Source organism: Manis pentadactyla, chromosome 6 (genome assembly GCF_030020395.1).
Source record: "Manis pentadactyla isolate mManPen7 chromosome 6, mManPen7.hap1, whole genome shotgun sequence".
Taxonomy (NCBI): Eukaryota; Metazoa; Chordata; class Mammalia; order Pholidota; family Manidae; genus Manis; species Manis pentadactyla.
This window is the reverse complement of record NC_080024.1, coordinates 124,172,016-124,189,441: the sequence shown is the minus strand read 5'-3', so window position 1 is coordinate 124,189,441 and position 17,426 is coordinate 124,172,016. Positions and strand designations below refer to the sequence as shown.

The window sequence follows — 17,426 nt, the reverse complement described above, 5'->3', positions numbered from 1 at the left end:
GACACCACCAAGACATATGATAATTAAAATGGCAAAGATCAAGGATAAGGAGAGAGTGTTGAAAACAGCCAGAGAGAGAGAAAAAAGAAGATTACTTATAAAGGGAACCCCATCAGGCTATCAGCAGACTTCTCAGCAGAAACTTTACAGGCCAGAAGGGAACAGCATGATATATTTAAAGTAATGAAACACAAGGACCTCCAATCAAGAATCCTCTACCCGGCAAGATTATCACTTAAATTTGAAGCAGGGATTAAACAATTTCCAGACAAACAAAATTTGAAGGAATTTGCCACCACTAAGCCAGCCTTACAGGATATGTTAAAGGGCCTGCTGTAGATGGAAGCGTTCCTAAGGTTAAATAGCCTTCACCAGTGAAAATAAAAACACAGTAAATATAGTAGACCAATTAATTACCACGCACATGAGATTAAGCCAACTACATAAAAAGTCATTCAAGGGATACACAAAAAGTGAAGAACATGACACCTAATACATAAAGAGTGGAGGAGAAGCAGGAAGAAGAAGAAAGGAGAAGGAGAATAAGAACTTCTAGATTGTGTTTGGAACAGAGTAATCAGTAACTTGAGGTAGACTGTTATATATACTAAGGAAGCTATTGTTGAACCTTTGGTAACCACTAATCTAACCCTACAATAGATATACATGCAAAAAAGAGACAGAAAGAAAGGAAGAGAGAGAGAGAGAGAAAGAAGGAGGGAAGGATGGAGGAAGCAAGCAAGGAAGGAAAAACTAATCACAACACTAAAGAAAACCATCAAATAACAAGAGAAGAGGGTAAGAGAGGAAAAAAGGAACAGAGAGGAGATATAAAAACAACCAAAAATCAATTAGTAAAATGGCACTAAGTACATTTCTGTCAATAAACACCTTTTATCTAAATGAACTGAATGCACCAGTCAAAACACATAGAGTGGCAGAATGGATAAAAACTCAAGACCCATCATATACTGCCTATAAGAGACTCATTTCAGACCCAAAGACATACACAGACTAAAAGTGAAGGGATGGAAAATGATAGTTCATGCAAATAATAGGGAGAAATAAAGCAGGAGTAGCAGTACTCATATCAGACAAAATAGATTTCAAAACAAAGAAAGTAACAAGAGACATAGAAGGACATAATACTTAGTGATAAAGGGGTCAGTCCAACAAGAGGATATAACCACTATAAATATCTATGCACCCAACATAGGAGCACCTAAGTATGTAAAACAGATACTAACAAAATTAAAGGGGGGAAATAGATTGCCACACAGTCATTTTAGGAGACTTCAACACACCACTCAACATCAATAGATCAACCAGAAAGAAAATAAGTAAGGAAACAGTGGCACTGCACAATACATTAGCTAAGATGGACTTAACAGATATGTACAGAACACTCCACCCAAAAGCAGCAGGATACACATTCTTCTCAAGTGTACGTGGAACATTCCCCAGAATAGATCACATACTAGGCCACAGAAAGAGCCTCAATAAATTTAAAAAGATTGAAATTGTATTAAGCAGCTTTTCAGACCACAATAGAATGAAACTAGAATAAACTACACAAAGAAAACAAAAGGTCTACAGACACTCGGAGGCTAAACAATGTGCTTCTAAATAATCAGTGGATCAATGAGCAAATTAAAACAGAGATCAAGCAATACATGGAGACAACTGAAAACAACAGCTCAACAGCCCAAAACCTCTGGGATGCAGCAAAGGCAGCCCTAAGAGGAAAGTACATAGCAGTATCGGCTTTCTTCAAAAAACAAGAATACCAGATAAACAGTCTAAACTCACAAATAAAGAAACTAGAAAAAGAAAAAATGAAACCCAAAGTCAGTAGAAGAAGGGACACAACAAAGATCAGAGCAGAAATAGATAAAATAGAGAAGACTAAAACAATAGAATCAATGAAACAAGGAGCTGGTTCTTTGAGGAAATAAACAAAATAGATAAACCACTAGCCAGCAATGACACCACAGAAATGCAAAGAGTTATTAGAGAATACTACAAAAAATTCTATGGCAATAAATTGGACAGCTGAGAAGAAATGGACAACTTCCTAGAAAAATTCAACCTTCCAAGACTGACCCAGGAAGAAACAAAATCCGACAGACTAGTTACCAGCAATGAAATCAAAGTGATAATTAAAAAACTCCCAAAAAACAAAACTCCAGGTCCAGGTGGCTTCACAGCCAAATTCTACCAAAGATTAAAGAAGAGCTAATATCCATCCTTCTTAAAGTATTCCAAAAGGTAGAAGAGGAGAGAATGCTTCCAAACTCATTCTATGAGGCCAGCATCACTCTAATACCAAAACCAGGCAAAGACACCATAGAAAAAGAAAATTATAGACCAATATCCCTGGTGAACAGAGATGCAAAATTCCTCAACAAAACATTAGCAAACCGAATACAAAAATATGTCCAAAAGGTCATCCATCATGACCAAATGGGATTTATTCCAGAGATGCAAGGATGGTACAATATTCGAAAATCAATCGATACCGTACATCACATGAACAAAAAGGACAAAATTCACATGATCATCTCAGTAGATGCTGAAAAAGCATTTGACAAAATTCAACATCCATTCATGATAAAAACTCTTAACAAAATGCCTATAGAGGGTACGTACCTCAACATGATAAAGGCCATATATGACAAACCCACAGCCAACATCATACTTAATAACAAAAAGCTGAAACCTTTTCCTCTAAGATCGGGAACAAGACAAGGATGCCCGTTCTCATCACTTTTATTCAACATAGTACTGGAGGTTATAGCCACGGCAATCAGACAACACACAGAGATAAAAGACATCCAAATTGGTAAGAAAGAAATTAAACTATCACTATTTACAGATGACATGATATTATACGTAGAAAACCCTAAAGACACCACCAAAAAGCTATTCGAACTAATAACTGAATTCAGGAAAGTTGCAGAATACAAAATTAATATGCAGAAATCTGTTGCATTCCTATATACTAACAATGAATTAGCAGAAAGAGAAATCAGGAAAAACAACTTTGTTTACAATTGCATCAAAAAGAATAAAAAACCTAGGAATAAACCTAACCAAGGAGGTGAAAGACCTTTCTCCGAAAACTGTAAGACACTCATGAGAGAAATTGAAGAAGACACCAAAAAATGGAAATCTATCCCCTGCTCATGGATAGGAAGAATTAATATTGTCAGAATGGCCACCCTGCCCAAAGCAATTTACAGATTCAATTCAATCCCTATCAAAATACCAACAGCATTCTTCAATGAACTAGAACAAATAGTTCTAAACTTCCTATGGAACCACAAAAGACCCCGAATAGCCAAGGCAATTGTGAGAAAGAAGAACCAAGCTGGGGGGATTGCGCTCCATGACGTCAAGCTCTACTACAAAGCCACAGTAATCAAAACAATTTGTTACAGACTCATAGATCAATGGAACAGAATAAAGAGCCCAGATATAAACCCATGCATCTATGGTCAATTAATATACGATAAAGGAGCCATGAACATACAATGAGAAAAAGGCAGCCTCTTCACCAAATGGTTTTGGGAAGACTGGGCAGCTACGTGTAAGAGAATGAAACCGGACTATTGTCCAACTCCATACACAAAAGCAAACTCAAAGTGGATCAAAGACCTGAATGTAAGTCATGAAACCATAAAGCTCTAAGAAGAAAAAAACATAGGCAAAACCTCTTGAGTATAAACATGAGCAACTTTTTCCTAAGCACATCTCCTCAGACAAGGGAAACAAAATAAAAAACAAACAAGTGGGACTACATCAAACTAAAAAGCTTCTGTACAGCAAAGGACACCATCAGCAAAACAGAAAGGTATCCTACAGTACGGGAGAATATATTCGTAAACAATTCATGAAGGGTTAACATCCAAAATGTGTAAAGAACTCTTTTGCCTCAACACCCAAAAAACAAATAACCCGATTAAAAAATGGGCGGAGGACCTGAACAGACACTTCAAAGAAGAAATGCATATGGTCAACAGACACATGAAAAGATGCTCCACATCGCTAATTATCAGGGAAATGCACATTAAAACCACAATGAGATATTGCCTCACACCAGTTTGGATGGCCACCATCCAAAAGACAAGAAATAACAAATGCTGGCGAGGATGCGGAGAAAGGGGAACCCTCCTACACTGTTGGTGGGAATGTAAATTGGTGCAACCATTGTGGAAAGCAATATGGAGGTTCCTCAAAGAACTAAAAATAGAAATAACATTTGACCCAGTCATTCCACTCCTAGCAGTTTACCCAAAGAAAACAAGATCCCTGATTCAAAAAGACATATACACCGCTATGTTTATTGCTGCACTATTTGCAATAGTCAAGGTATGGAAGCAACCTAAATGTCCACCAATGGATGAATGGGTAAAGAAGATGTGGTAAATATACACAATGGAATATTATTCAGCTATGAAAAGAAAAGAAATCCTCCTTTTCGCAATAACATTGATGGATCTAGAGGGTATTGTGCTTAGTGAAATACGTCAAGCAGAGAAAGGCAAATACCAAAAGATTTCACTTATTTGTGGAGTATGAAAAGAAAAAAAACAGAAGGAACAAAGTAGCAGTAGACTCGTATACACCGAGAAGAGACTAGTGGTTACCAAGGGGGAGGTGTTGGGAATGGCGGAGGGGGAGAGGGAAGGTGATAAAGGGCCACAATTCACAATTACAATATAGGTTGGTCAGTGAGACGGCAGTATAGCACAGAGAATACAGTTAATGATCATGTAACAACGTAGTACGTGTAACAAGGTAGTTGATGGACAGTGATCCCACTAGAGGTGGTGAGGATTTAATAATATGTGTAACTGTTGAAGCACTGTGTTCTGTATTTGAAACCATCATGAGATTGTCCATCAATGATAGTATATTAAAAAAAAATACAAATCTAAACATAAAAACTAAAACTATAAAGTTGTATAAAAAAATATTAGACAATTTTTTTAACTATATAGTAGGCAAAGTAGAGTTTCCAGATTTAGCAAATAAAAATACAGGACTCTCAATTAACTTTGAGATTCAGATAAGCAAATAACTTTTAGCATAAAAACAAATAACTTTTTAGCATAAATATGTCTCAAATATTGCACAGGACATACCAAGTTTTTAAGAAATTCTCATATATATTACCAGTGTGCCTATCTGGTTAAATATGACATATAGAGTTCCTCAGATGATGGTAAAATCATAGAGTGAGTCCATTAACTGCAGACTAGTCTTGTATTGGAACTATGATTTAGTGTTCTATTTTTAGAATAGTTTGACATTTACATCCGAAAACTGAATTAAATCGGGAAATGTTTTTAAAAGTTACATGATTTTTTAATTTAATTAGTAAATTAGTATAGTAATAAATTCTGAATTAAGCCTGTTTTAAGTATGTGATCTGACATTAAGTATATTAAAGAAGCAATATTAACTTGTTTATTTTAAATCTCAATTTGTACCTGGTTAATTAAGCTTTACTAGACCTTTTGGTGAAGAAAAGGTTCCTCTGTTTTCAACCCAGAAGCAGTTTACTACTATAAACCAAATGATAATGATGGAAGTGATTCTGAAGAAATGAGGGCCAAGATTTCATACAAGCATTACTTCATACTAATTTTACTTAACAGTGTGATAAACTTAATTCATCTTTTTGGCCATAAATGATGGTAGAATGACAAAAGAAGTAGTATGTTCTTTACTGGCTTGTTCTTACTAAAGATGAAATGAAATTATCAAACTTGAGTGGCATTTACATACACACATAAATATTTTGAAGTCCAAAAGATGTATTTGAAAGAAAGGGTTAAAAATATAGCTATATTACAGTTTCAACAAAGTACCTTGGTTTGAAATGATATTTTAGTGATATAATAACTTCCTTTGCCCTTCTACTTTATATTAACTATACTGGTCATTTGACTGTTTTACTGACATAAATTCCTAGAAAAACCATGTTGCTCCTGATATAGGAAAATAATCAAATGCCGACCCCGAGGCTAGAATTTAGGAATACCAGAGTGAGGAGTTCAATAAATCATCTCCACCTAAGACAATGAGCAAACGATATCAAATTGTGAAAAACAAACATTTCAGAACAGTGGGAACTGAAGAAGGGCTACAACAAATTTAAGAGGTACTTATTAAACTAAGTCATAGGTAAAAGTAAGGTAAGACTGTAGCATTTTAGCCTGAGGCTCTGCTTCCATCTTCGATAGGAAAGGTAAATCTACAGGACTGAGGCAAGGCCTGAAAACTTGCAGTGTAACTGGGGAAGGTGCTGACTTAAGTTGGAGTGTAGTGTGGAAATCACCACACCCTAAGAGTTATAGAAACTATATATATAATTTTTCCAATCAGTGAAAGGGAAACTTTACTGAGGCACCAAGGCTATGGGGTTCAGGCAGGGGACTGCACTACAGGAAAAGGAAGAGCCAGTGGCGCCTTACTTTACCTTCTTGGTGTGCACGTTGTTGGCATGGCTGCACTTCCTCTTGCAGCTGTTGATAGTGCGGGATGTAGGTGAGCATAACACTTGTGGCAGATCATCTTGTTGCAGTTGTGTTTCTGCGCAAGCTAGGGGTGGGTGAAGGCTCAAGGATGGGGCACCCCAGGCCGTGCAGCAAGTGCAGGGTGGACTCTTTCAGGATATTTCAGTTTGAGAGATTACGGCCATCCTCAGCTGTTTGCCCTCAGATGCTGCTGGTCAAACGGGATGCCCTCATTGTTTTGGATACTGGCTGATATTCTCAATGGTGTCACCCAGCTCAACCTTGAGGGTAATGGTCTTGCTCATCAGCATCCTCACAAAGATCTCCACCTCTGCATCCACAAGGCTCCTACCACTGATCTCCTCAGCCACTTTGTTGAAAAGAAAGAACTATAGAAACAATATTGACCAAGTGTCAATGAAGATAACCAATGTGTCAGCTAGCCTTGAGGCTACAATTCTGAGTAAGCAAGAAACTGACTGGTAGAACAGTAGGAAATTTAACAAGGAGATGGGAGAATGCAATAGCAACAGACACCTTGATAACCTCCCTGTAAAACAGGTCTTATGGAAGGCAGTACACTATGGGCATACTCAGCAGAGACTGGACAGGGCTTTTAACTATTTACAAACCTCTGCCTGAACACAAGGTCTTACTACATATAGAAAGGCAGAAAATAAAGGCATTCCCCAACTCACAAACATCCACTAGGAAAGCATGGAAGCCACAGTAACTTAATGTGTTTTGAGTAAAACATATCGCCAGTCACTAGGTATTTGCTAGTTAGGTCACACTGGATCAAGGCTGTCCTCTGTGAAGCTAGGCTTAGAAAGAATAACAATGCTGATTAGAGAAATCAGTGAACGCACACTGCAGGGGACACAAACTCAGAATTTATCCTGGCAAGTCTGTAAACAAACAAACAGAAAGCAACAATAACCTTCAAGAGAAGGGATGAGAAGCCAGATTTGCTAAAATACATTATATAAAATGTCCTGTTCTTGAAAATAATTAAAAGAATTGCAAAGAAACAGGAAAGGGTGACTCACCTTAAAAAGCTATTATAAAAAATGGTTAAAAATATTAAAGGAAAGTACAAATTATCAATATGCAAATGATACAGAGGGCCCAACAGGACATATGATTTTTCAAATGGAAATACTGGAATTGAAAAGCACAATAAATGAACTGAAAACTTCAGTAGAGAGACTCTGCAACAGATGTGAAATAGCAGAAGAAAAAAACAGATCAATAGAGATTATCTGATCTGAAGGAAAAAAAACAGGAAAAATTAACAATCTCAGAGACCTGTGGGACAATAGACATATTTATATATGAAATGGGAGTTCCAGAAGGACAGAAAAAAGACACAGGGGCAGAAAAACATTTGAAAGAAAATAATAGCTGAAAATGTCTTTCTTTTGATGAAAAACATTAGTCTACAGATCAAACAAGCTCAGCAAACTCCAAGAAGAATAAACCCAATAAATTCACTCAGACAAGTCATGGTTGAAAATCATAAAAGGAACAAGGGAAATGACTCATGAGATGTAGGGAACAAGGATTTCAATAAAGTGGGAGACATCAATTCTCCATTTGTAAAACTTGATGAAACAACTAAAGAAAATATTATCAAAGACATAAATGACTTGAATAATACTATCAAACAACTTGAAGTGAACACTCTATCAACCATAGCAGAAGACACATTCTTTTTAAGCACACATGAAACATTCTTCAGGAAAAAAAAAATATGGGAAGACATGAAGCAAATTTCAACAATTTAAAAGAACTGGAATCATAAAAAATATATTCCCCATATATTTAAATCCGAAATCAACAACAGAAAAAGTTTTTGGAATTCAAATATTTAAAAATTAAATAATGCATGTCTAAATAAATCATGGGTCAAAGAAGAAGTCAAAAGGTGTTACTATCATGATTATGTTAAGTTATATGGCAAAAGAAAAAATTAATGAGATGGGTACAATCTAATCACAGGAGCCCTTTTTAAGGAAAGCGCTTTTTCCAGCTGGTAGAAGAAGGGTAAGTCAGATTTGAAAAATTAGAAAGACTCAATATGCTGTTGCCGATTTGAAGGTGCAAAGGGACAGGTGATAAGAAATATGGGCAGCTTTGAGAAGCTGAGAGTGGCCCCCAGATGAGAGTAAGCAAGGAAAAAGGGACCTTAGCCCTATTATCACAAGGAACTGAATTATTCCCTAGAGTGACCATGTAAGAGCCCAGTTCAGAGTCACCATCATTTCAGCCTTGTGGGAACATCAGCAGATAATTGCAGAGAAAAGAAAGATGGCTTAGGTCTGTGTTGAGGCAAGCTCTGGCAAAAAACAACTTTTGAACACACAGTTAAGAGATTTTGGCTTTTCATAATGTACTCAGTTCTGGGAACACTGGAAAAGCCAATTATCTTGCAAGGTTGGATGAAATCATAATAAATGAGGCTTATGTAATGACAGTTATATAAGATGTTTGCAGAAGAATATAAAGCACAGACTCTGGGGCAACACTGTGAAGCCTCACCCATGAAGTGGACACACTGCCCAGGATCAATGTCCCACTGAGGCTCTGGGGCAACTGTTACCAGTTGCTTCCCAGCTAGTGTGACTCAGATGCTGCCTACTCAGTCTGCTGAAGTTTTTATCCTTATTTTCCTTTTCCATCTATCTGCGTATTTGCCTTAATCCTCTGCAATAAACATTTTTTCCTTTATTATATTATTGTGTGCAGTCTCATTTCTGCCTTACTGGAACCTTCAACCTTATCTTGAGCAAAACTATAACCCAGTCAAAATCAACTAGGCTTTTGATCTACAGAACTGTATGATAAACTGTGTTATTTTAAGGTGCTACATTTGTTATAATTTGTAACACATAAATAGAAAACTAATTGAGCCCATCAAAAATAAACTGAACTGATAATGGAATTCTTTCAAAAATGGAAAGCTCAGACCCAGATGGCCTCACTGAGTAATCCTCTCAAGTATTTAAAGAATAAATAACATGTATCCATAAACTTCTAGATAATACAGGAGGCAGTACTTCTCAACAGATTCTATGAAACTAGCATTACAATACTAAACTAGGTAAAGGTATCATGAGAAAAACAAAGTCCATTATCTCTAAGAATGGAGGCCTTAAAAATCATCAACAAAATATTAGTAAACAAAATCCTGGAGGATCACGGGAAGATGGCGGCATGAGTAGTTCAGAGGAAATCTCCTCCCCAAAACATATATATTTATGAAAATACAATAAATACAACTATTCCTAAAAGGGATACCACTGGATGCAGTACAACAGCCAGGATACATCTATATCTGCGAGAACTCAACATCACACGAAGGGGGTAAGATACAAGCTGTGGCCAGGCGGGACCCGAATGCTCGCCACCCCAGAACCTGGCGGGAAGAAAGGAGTTGGAACAGGCAGGGAGTGAAAGCCCAGGACTGCTAAACAACCAGCTCTAGAAAACCACACCCGGAGCGCAGACACAAGGTGCACGGCGTGCTGGATATTAGAGAAACAGAAAAGCAAAACCTGTGGGCAGGTCCCCGCAACCAGTGCCCCTGAGACAAAAGAAATCAAGTGCTTTCTGCAAGTCTTAAAGAGACAGGGACCCCATGGCTGGATGAAGTCATCCCGGCACATTTAGCCAGCAGCTGGGATTCCTGGGGAACATTAGGTGCCCTAAAACCCAGGGAGGCAGCACAGCTCTGAAGCCCCTCATGACACTAAGCAGCCTGCCAGTTGTTCCTCCAACTGGCATGGACCCCAACACATTGGCCCAGTAGCGGTAGAGTGGCAGCGCGTGCCGGGGGCAATGGCGCCGGAAGGGACTGGGAGCAGATCGAGTGTGCAAACGGCGCCAGAGGGGACCAGGAGAGGCTTCTGCGAGCCCGTGGCGACAGCAACCGAACAGCCCGGGTGCGGCTCACGTGCACCGGTGGCAGTGGAGCCAGAGAAGCCCAGTAGTGGCCCGCGTGGGAGAGCCCCGCGCGCACCTGCAGCGGAGACAGTGGGAACAGGCACACTCCCAGCAGCCAACTGGAATCCCAGCCCAACACACAGCTGCCTGGGCCAGACCCAAAGGCCACTGTTGGTAAAAAGCTGCCCAGCATGGGCGCCGCTATCATGGAGGAGCGCACATGGCATGCCAGCCACTTCCCACAGGGCCCCGTGCTTCTCTGATGGAGATCCAGCCCACAGCAGCTTAGGGGACTAACCAGATGGCTGGTCCAGGTGTGCGGGTAACTGACACAGGCAGCGGAGAAGGGCAAGGCATGCAGCAAGAAGGAAAGGACTTTCTTCTCCCAGTTGACACACCGCAACCTGCGTACAACCACCGCCATCAACATGAAAAGGAAAAAAAATTTAGTCCAGTCCAAGATCGTTCAGACAACACCTGAGAGAGGATGTGCAGAGACAGACCTAACCAGTCTCCCTGAAAAAGAAGTCAAAATAAAAATCATAAACATGCTGACAGAGCTGCAGAGAAATATGCAAGAGCTAAGGGATGAAGTCCGGAGGGAGATTACAGGCGTACGGAGAGAGATTACAGAAGTGAAACAAACTCTGTAAGGATTTATAAGCAGAATGGATAAGATGCAAGAGGCCATTGATGGAATAGAAACCAGAGAACAGGAACGCATAGAAGCTGAAGCAAAGAGATAAAAGGATCACCAGGAATGAAACAATATTAAGAGAACTGTATGACGAATCCAAAAGGAACAATATCCGCATTATAGGGGTTCCAGAAGAATAAGAGAGAGAAAAATGGATAGAAAGTGTCTTTGAAGAAATAATTGCTGAGAACATCCCCAAACTGTGGGAGGAAATAGTTGCTCAGACTACGGAGGCACACAGAACTCCAGAGAGACGGGATTCAAAGAGGACAACACCAAGACACATAATAATTAAAATAGCAAAGATCAACAACAAGGACAGAGTATTAAAGGCAGTCAGAGAGAGAAAAAAGGTCACCTACAAAGGAAAACCCATAAGGCTATCATCAGACTTCTCAACAGAAACCTTACAGGCCAGAAGAGAATGGCATGATATATTTAATGCAATGGAACAGAAGGACCTTGAACCAAGGATACTGTATCCAGCACGATTATCATTTAAATATGAAGGAGGGATTAAACAATTCCCAGACAAGCAAAAGTTGAGGGAATTTGCCTCCAACAAACCACCTCCACAGGGTATCTTAGAGGGACTGCTCTAGATGGGAGCACTCCTAAAAAGAGCACAGAACAAAACAACCAACATATGAAGAATGGAGGAGGATGAATAAGAAGGGAGAGAAATAATCTAAAGCCTGCAATGGCAATAAGTACATATCTTTCAATAATCACCCTAAATGTAAATGGACTGAATGCACCAATCAAAAGACACAGAGTAATAGAATGGATAAAACAGCAAGACCCATCTATATGCTGCTTACAAGAGACTCACCTCAAACCCAAAGACATGCACAGATTAAAAGTCAAGGGATGGAAAAAGATATTTCATGCAAACAACAGAGAGAAAAAAGCAGGTGTTGAAATACTAGTATCAGACAAAATAGACGTCAAAAGAATGAAAGTAACAAGAGATGAAGAAGGACATTACATAATGATAAAGGGCTCAGTCCAACAAGAGGATAAACATATACGCACCCAGTACAGGAGCACCAATATATGGGAAACAAATACTAACAGAATTAAAGGAGGAAATGGAATGCAATGCATTCATTTTGGGAGACTTTAACACACCACTCACTCCAAAGGACAGATCCACCAGACAGAAAATAAGTAAGGACACAAAGGCACTGAACAACACGCTAGAACAGATGGACCTAATAGACATCTATAGAACTCTACATCCAAAAGCAACAGGATACACATTCTTCTCAAGTGCACATGGAACATTCTCCAGAATAGACCACATACTAGGCCACAAAAAGAGCCTCAGTAAATTCCGAAAGATTGAAATCCTACCAACCAACTTTTCAGACCACAAAGGAATAAAACTAGAAATAAACTGTACAAAGAAAGCAAAAAGGGTCACAAACACATGGAGGCTTAACAACACGCTCCTAAATAATCAATGGATCAATGACCAAATTAAAATGGAGATCCAGCAATATATGGAAACAAATAACAACAACAGCACAAAGCCCCAACTACTGTGGGATACAGCAAAAGCAGTCTTAAGAGGAAAGTATATAGCAATCCAGGCATATTTAAAGAAGGAAGAACAACCCCAAATGAATGGTCTAACGTCACAATTATCGAAATTGGAAAAAGAAGAACAAATGAGGCCTACAGTCAGCAGGCAGAGGGACATAATAAAGATCAGAGAAGAAATAAATAAAATTGAGAAGAATAAAACAATAGAAAAAAAATCAATGAAACCAAGAGCTGGTTCTTCGAGAAAATACACAAAATAGATAAGCCTCTAGCCAGACATATTAAGAGAAAAAGAGAGTTAACACACATCAACAGAATCAGAAACGAGAACGGAAAAATCACGACGGACCCCACAGAAATACAAAGAATTATTAGAGAATACTATGAAAACCTATATGCTAACAAGCTGGAAAACCTAGGAGAAATGGACAACTTCCTAGAAAAATACAACCTTCCAAGACTGACCCAGAAAGAAACAGAAAATCTAAACACCAATTACCAGCAACAAAATTGAAACGGTAATCAAAAAACTACCCAAGAACAAAACGCCCGCATCAGATGGATTTACCTCAGAATTTTATCAGACATACAGAGAAGACATAATACCCATTCTCCTTAAAGTTTTCAAAAAAATAGAAGAGGAGAGAATACTCCTGAACTCATTCTATGAAGCCAACATCACCCTAATACCAAAACCAGGCAAAGACTCCACCAAACAAGAAAACTACAGACCAATATCCCTGATGAATGTAGATGCAAAAATACTCAACAGAATATTAGCAAACCGAATTCAAAAATACATCATGAGGATCATACACCACGACCAAGTGGGATTCATCCCAGGGATGCAAGGATGGTACAACATTAGAAAATCCATCAACATCATCTACCACATCAACAAAAAGAAAGACAAAAACCATATGATCATCTCCATAGATGCTAGAAAAGCATTCGACAAAATTCAACATCCATTCATAATAAAAACTTTTAACAAAATGGGCATAGAGGGCAAGTACCTCAACATAATAAAGGCCATATATGATAAACCCACAGCTAATATCATAGTGAACAGCGAGAGGCTGAAAGCCTTTCCTCTGAGATCGGGAACAAGACAGGGATGCCCACTCTCTCCACTGTTATTCAGGTCCTAGCCACGGCAATCAGACAAAACAAAGAAATACAAGGAATCCAGATTGGTAAAGAAGAATTCAAACTGTCACTATTTGCAGATGACATAAATATTGCACATAAAAAATCCTAAAGACTCCACTGTAAAACTACTAGAACTATCAGAATTCAGCCAAGTTGCAGGATACAAAATTAACACACAGAAATCTGTAGCTTTCCTATACACTAACAATAAACTAATAGAAAGAGAAATGAGGAAAAAAATGCATTCACAATAGCATCAACAAGAATAAAATACCTAGGAATAAACCTAACCAAGAAAGTGAAAGACCTATACCGTGAAAACAACAAGACACTCTTAAGAGAAATTAAAGAGGTCACTAACAAATGGAAACTCATCCCATGCTCCTGGCTAGGAAGAATTAATATCGTCAAAATGGCCATCCTGCCCAAAGCAATAAACAGATTTGATGCAATCCCTATCAAATTAACAACAGCATATTTCAACGAACCAGAACAAATAGTTCAAAAATCATATGGAATTGCCAAAGACCCCGAATAGCCAAAGCAATCCTGAGAAGGAAGAATAAGGTGGGGGGGATCTCGCTCCCCAACTTCAAGCTCTACTACAAAGCCACAGTAATCAAGACAATTTGGTACTGGCACAAGAACAGAGCCACAGACCAGTGGAACAGAATAGAGACTCAAGACATTAACCCAAACATATATGGCCAATTAATGTACGATCAAGGAACCATGGACATACAATGGGGAAATGACAGACTCTTCAACAGATGGTGCTGGCAAAACTGGACAGCTACATGTAAGAGAATGAAACTGGATCACTGTCTAACCCCATACACAAAAGTAAATTCGAAATGGATCAAAGACCTGAATGTAAGTCATGAAACCATAAAACTCTTAGAAAAAAACATAGGCAAAAATCTCATGGACATAAACATGAGTGACTTCTTCAGAAACATATTTCCCTGGGCAAGGGAAACAAAGGCAAAAATGAACAAGTGGGACTATATCAAGCTAAAAAGCTTCTGTACAGCAAATGACACCATCAATAGAACAAAAAGGTATCTTACAGTATGGGAGAATATGTTCATAAATCACAGATCCGATAAAGGATTGACATCCAAAATATATAAAGAGCTCACACACCTCAACAAACAAAAAGCAAATAATCCAATTAAAAAATGGGCAGAGGAGCTAACAGAGAGTTCTCTAAAGAAGAAATCCAGATGGCCAACAGGCACATGTAAAGATGCTCCACATCGCTAGTTATCAGAGAAATGCAAATTAAAACCACAATGAGATATCACCTCACACCAGTAAGGATCGCCACCATCCAAAAGACAAACAACAACAAATGTTGGTGAGGTTGTGGAGAAAGGGGAACCCTCCTACACTGCTGGTGGGAATGTAAAATAGTTCAACCATTGTGGAAAGCAATATGGAGGTTCCTCAGAATGCTCAAAATAGAAATACCATTTGACCCAGGAATTCCACTTCTAGGAATTTACCCTAAGAATGCAGCACTCCAGTTTGAAAAAGACAGATGCACCCCTATGTTTATCACTGCACTATTTACAATAGCCAAGATATGGAAGCTACCTAAATGTCCATCAGTAGATGAATGGATAAAGGAGATGTGGTACATATACAGAATGGAATATTACTCAGCCATAAGAAAAAAACAGATCCTACCATTCGCAACAACATGGATGGAGCTAGAGTGTATTATGCTCAGTGAAATAAGCCAGGCGGAGAAAGACAAGTAACAAATGATTTCACTCAAATGTGCAGTATAAGAACAAAGGAAAACTGAAGGAACAAAACAGCAGCAGAAACACAGAACCCAAGAATGGACTAACAGTTACCAAAGGGAAAGGGACTGGAAAGGATGGGTGGGAAGGGAGTGATAAGGGCGGCGAAAAAGAAAGAGGGCATTACGATTAGCATGTATAGTGTGTGGAGGGCACGGGGAGGGCTGTTCAACACAGAGAAGACAAGTAGTGATTTTACAGCATCTTACTACGCAGATGGACAGTGACTGTGAATGGGTATGTGGGGGGGACTTGGTGAAGGGGGGAGCCTAGTAAACATAATGTTCTTCATGAAACTGTAGATTAATGATACCAAAAAACAAAAAAACCCCACAAAATCCTACATAAGATAAAGGACTTACATACAATGACCAAGTGAGATTCATTCTAGGAATACAAGGTTAGCATAATATTAAAAAATTAATTTACATAATATAGTGTATTAGAATGAAAAACCAAACCAAAACCACATGATCATTTCAACAGAAGCAGAAAAAGTATGTCAAAATTCAACATTCATTCACAATAAAAACTCTCAACAAACTAGAAAAAGGACTTTCTTAACCTTGATAAAGAGTCTCTATTAAAAAATCTATAGCTGTAGGTTTTAGTAAGTGTACTTAATGGCCAAACGGTGAATGCTTTCTAAGGTCAAAAACAGGACAAGTATGTTCACTGTCACCTATACTAGTCAATATTATACTAAAAATTATAGTCAGTACAATAAGACAAGAGGAAGAAAAGACATATATTATGGAAAGAAAGGAAAAATGTTTTAAAACACAGATGCCATGATCCTTTATGTAGGAAGACCTAAGGAATCTACAGAGAAAAAAAAAAAAAGAAATCTGCAGAATAGTGAGTCCAGCTAGGTCACAGGATACAATATCAACACACAAACATGAGCTGTATTTCTGTATTAGCAAAGAAGAATCAGAAAAGGCAATGAAGAAAATAATTACATTCACAATAGCATTAAAACCAATATATTTTGTAGGAATAAACTTAAGCGAAAGATTTCTGCACTGAAAATTACAAAAGACTGCTGAGAAAAATTTTAAAACATCTAAGTGGATGAAGAGATATTCCACATTAATGAATTTAAGAACTCAAGTTTGTTGATTTTAATTCCTCTCAAAATTTCACCAGGCTTCTTTGACGAAAATGATAAAACAGACTTAAACTTTATATGGAAGAGTAAAGGTCCCAGAATAACCAAAACAATTTTAAGAAACAACAAAGTTGGAGAACTTACACGTTTTGATGGTGAAACTTACAAAGACACACTCAAATATGCATGGTCAACTGATATTGAGACAAAAATGTCACAGCAGTTCAATAAGGGAAAAAATGGTCTTTGCAACAAATGGTGCTGGGATTATTAGATATGCATGTTAAAAAAAGAAAAAAAAAAGTTAGGACCCTTACCTTAAACCATACACGCACAAAAAATAACTCTAAATAGATCAAAACCTAAATGTAAGAGCTTAAACTACTACAAGAAAACACTAAAGAAAAATCTATTAAACATCTAGCAGAAAATATATGAGAAAATCTTTGTGATTTTTGAATAAGGTAAAGATTGTTCAGATACAGCAACAAAAGTATACTCCATCAAAGAAAATACTGGTAAATTTTGGCTAATTAAATTATTTCATACTTCTAAAGATACCATTAAAAAAATGAAAAGATACGACTGGATGAAAGTTAAGACTGAGAAATTATATGCAAAACAGTTCTCTGATAAAG

At 38.0% G+C, this 17,426-nt stretch overlaps 1 protein-coding gene and 1 pseudogene across 7 annotated transcripts in view; both read right to left on the bottom strand.

Annotated features, from left to right (window-relative positions):
• Positions 1 to 17,426, bottom strand: part of KIAA1328 (KIAA1328 ortholog) — a 336,759-nt gene that overhangs the window by 153,676 nt on the left and 165,657 nt on the right. The window lies entirely within an intron of this gene.
• LOC118912189 (ubiquitin-60S ribosomal protein L40-like) lies at positions 6,479 to 10,696 on the bottom strand (annotated as a pseudogene).